Source organism: Cryptomeria japonica, chromosome 4 (assembly GCF_030272615.1).
Source record: "Cryptomeria japonica chromosome 4, Sugi_1.0, whole genome shotgun sequence".
NCBI lineage: Eukaryota > Viridiplantae > Streptophyta > Pinopsida > Cupressales > Cupressaceae > Cryptomeria > Cryptomeria japonica.
Window position 1 is genome coordinate 732,192,330 of NC_081408.1, and position 4,368 is coordinate 732,196,697.

Below are 4,368 nucleotides of genomic sequence, written 5' to 3' on the forward strand. Positions count from 1 at the left end.
TTAATGCAATGTCCTCCCTACTAATGGCACATGAAAGTGAGTTAAACATAGTTAGATTTTTCAAAGCAAGTTTAAACAAATGTAAAGTTTCTTCCTCCTGTGATTGTGTGGCAGATTGGGGCATTGAAACCTTTCAACACATTCAACATGTTCCAGCAATCAGAAAACTCCAACTTTCAACCAAGAAAATCTCCCTTTGCATGGGTTTTTCATCCATAGTCTTTGAATGCGATATCATGTAGAAGGTGGGGGAGACTCAAATGAAACTTTCATAATTGTATTTTGGCAGGTGTCAATTAGCTAAAACCCACGGTGTATAGGCCAGTTCCTCCTTCCTGCATGGCTAGTGAAAAGGCCATTGAAGCATTTCTACAAATGCACATGGAAGGGATAGTGCCAATTTCACCGCCTTCATCATCTCCTCCTTCTGTGTGGTGTATGGAGAGCACATAAAAATGAGGTAAAAGGAAATGAAACTTTCAATCAAATGCAAATGAGCTAAGACACAATTAAACTATTCTACAAAAACCTTCAAAAGTGCATTCCCAGGCATAAATGCATTATCCCACATTGGCTGGGTGGGAGCATTTTTGAGTATTTATAACCAAAGCTCCACACATCTATAATGTCAAAGCCTCAAGAGGCTTTTGATGGATGCTATTGGTTGGGCCCATTGAAGACCCTAGGCAAATAAGCATGCTTTTCGAAGTGACCAAGCAGACCCCATGCAAACACAGATCCCAAGGTAGGTGAGTTTTGCAGAGAAAGGGTGACTTAACTAGTGAGTGAGTTGCAGGAGATCTACAGTGCATGTTGATTTGCGAAGGCAAGATGCTCGAAGAATAACCTTCATGAAATGGCGAAAAGCTCAAGCAAAAAAACAATGTTAAAGACTCTGCAGGTTCAAGAAAATTTGACGGCCCGCGTGATTTCGGAACCTGAAGATGCATGTTGTTTAAACCCTACAAAATGGTGAAAAGATCTAGCGAAAAATCAAAGGTTAAAGATCGAGCATGTTCAGCGAGATCGATGGTGCACATGGATTCCCAAAGGAAACATGCATGCACATAACCCATTGCAAAACATCAAAAGATGATATGGCACATAGGTGGCAGATCTAGGTGGAGGTCCAGCTCACGAGTCTAGCTGAGGTGGCGATGAGGTGGCGTACAAGCAAGTAGCCCAGTGGCAGTGATGAGGTGGACACGTGGAAAATTGATGAGGTGTCATATGAGGTGGCACCCAATGGATCCTATTAGCAAATCAGAGGCTACCACATGGCAGGGCGTCAGGCCAAAAAATAGATTGAAAATAAAAGTTAAATTGCATAGTGGAGACTATAAAAAATTGAAAAATTTAAATGATGTGCACATATTGAGAATTAATTTGCCCAGAGGCTCATTTTTTGACAAAATAGCAAGTATCATATATCACCGGAAAACTCTCGGAATGATCAATGCAGTTATGGAGTTAGTTTCAACAAATTTGGGATATTTTGAGAGAAGTTTCCATGGGAAGGAAGAATAAAATAAATTTCAGTTGGAGAAAGGGGACACTTGGCTTGTTCTGATGAGACCTAATGTTTTTCCCTCTCCTTCTTATTCCCAATTCTTCTCAATTGTAATCATTCTAGAATTTTGTGAGAAAGGCTCCAATTTTCATGGCTTCCATTTTTGAATTTCTTGACCCAAACTTGTAAAGCTCTCTGGTTTGTTTCAGGGTACAAAGATTACATTGCAGGATGGCTAATTGTTTTCTAGTTGCAGATCTTACTTGTGTTAGGCATGAGTAAATTTCCCATAATATTATCTCTAGGCATGTATTTCATTGTTATGAATTGAATCCTCAAGGAGGCTATAATTTGTCATCTCAAGGAGATTGTCTGATTGTGTGTAGGCATTCTTCAGTGAAGAGTTTAAATTCTATAATCAGTCATAAACAATGGAATGTGTCCTAGATCTAATAAGTTTGTGAATGAAACAAGTAATGCATTAGTATAAGGTATTAATGTAGGAATATTTTTCAAGGAAAACCAATTTGTAACTATGATATACATCTGCAGCTCTTTGTGTGACTCTATTGCCCAATGAACAAGGCACTAGTCTTGCAGATCTGGGGATAGTTTTAGATTAATTCAGCTAAAGAAAATCTTCTTGCCTTTATGTTTAGGGGTTGTGTTATTTCATTCCAAGCCCTGTTTCATCTATGGTTTATACAAATTTAGCCAATCTGTAGTGTGTTTCTAAATTGGGTGAGTTTGTGGAATGATCTATCTGCTTATTGTTGATGCAGTCATATGTCTGTAACCATTATATTTAATGCATCAAAAGGGTATCCCCCCTAGGTCTAGCATAACCTGAAGTGCACAAGGTTCAATTAGGGTCCTATGTTATGTTGTCCAAGCCCCGAGGTTCTTCATAGATTTAATCGGCTACTTCATAGATTAATTGTAGGTGTACTTGGGTTAATCAATTTTGATGTACAACAAATCCATCAATATTTTATATCCACAACATCAAATTAGGTCTTCTACATGTCGACTAAAAAATGCATCACACAAATGAAACATGTATACCAAGTCGGTTGAATCTGAACCAAAATAGTCATGCAAACCAAAAATAATTGTCCACACACTTCCCATATGTTGGTTGATCATCCTTAATCACAAAATCAACCACCAAAACCAATCCACATAATCCAAACAACGATTAAGAAAATGAGACACTGATGAACACTATTGTAAGCAAAAACGTGTACATCAAACCTTCTAACTCACTCAATAATCATCACTGGAGGCCACAAACCTAGAATAAGGTAAATAAAACTTCCATAAAGCTTCCCATAGATCCACAACCCAAAATATTCAATAGAAGTGAAATACCAAGCAAATTACTACATACTACCGAATGTCATGTTCTATCTCACCGGACCTAACCAAAACTTAATCTATCTTCCAGTATGAACAAATCATGAACTGTGGATGGGTGCATTAGCATTAGTTTCCATCAATGAAAACATCTGACTACCTAAGAAGTGTGTCTTTTGAGCATAATTATATGAATGCAATGACATCAAATTATGAAAAAGATGCAACTCAAGAAAGAAAAAGTGGATCCCTATAAAGAAAGAATGATTGAAATGTTATTTTTTCCCCTCAAGTTTGGGGACAAGATTAAGAATGATATTATGTTTCTAGCTAAGTATCATTCCACCTAAAATTGGTGATGAAAATGGTTGATTTAGACTTGATGAATTCTTAATTTCATAAAATCACAAAATTACCTAAATGCTTACTACGAATGATGAAATTCATAGGTAGCTATATGCCCCCCTGTTTCAACTTACTAATTAGTGAGTCGAAATAGGCTATCATGTTTACTAGGTCAAATTGTGAAAATAAGTGATGAGAGATGCTCTCAACAAAGACTGATAATATTGGCAAGAGACACCATACAAGTCATTTGGTGTTTTCATTGATGGCAGCTAAAGTTAGATATTCCATTCCTAATGTGTGATCTGATCCTATCAGAAGTTAGAATGAAGAGTTGGTTAAGTCTGGTGAGTTATAATAGAGCATCCAGTAGAATGCAATATTTTGGTTAGCATTTCCTTTCGATTGAATATTTTATGTTGCGGATATAGAGGAAGATACTTAGATGTCTAGATTACATTACTCCTAAATCTTAGCCTCCAGTGCTGATTGTTGTGTGAGTTAGAAGATCTAGTGTACAAGTTTTTGGGCTGAACAGTATCGTATGGCCATCTTGGATAGTTGATCATTGTGCAAAATTGATCGAGCAATTCCGGTGATTTATTTTTGGTGGTCGAGGATGTTTAGCCAACATCTGAGAAGCATGTGGACAATTATTTTGGGTCTACATATGCATTGGAGTTCGGATTGAGCCAACTATGTATGCATGTTTCATTATATGTTATGTGTTCTTGAAGCTGACATGTAGAAGACCTAATTTCATGTTGCAAATATAAAAGACCAATGTATATGATCATTTTAGATATTGGTAGAGGTGTGTAAAGTGGTTTTGATCGAGTATGTGTAGTTTCACATGCACAAGTGAAGGATTTATGCTTCAGAATAATGCAAAATAGTGGAACATAGTAGTATGAGTTGAAGTGTGTGTAGTATGTATATTTAGCTTAACCAAAACTATAATTTGGTATTGGTAGATTCTATTAATTAGGTCATCTCTCTCTTATGTTCTTTGTAATTTTTTGTAAGGCAGTGAACCTTCCCAAGTGTTGTAGTCCTTCTTTCTTTGTAATTGAGTAGTGAGCTCTGGGAAGTGTGCCCAAATGCATGTGCATTCACTTTTAGTACTTTTAATAGAGTATAATTATATTGTGGGTCTC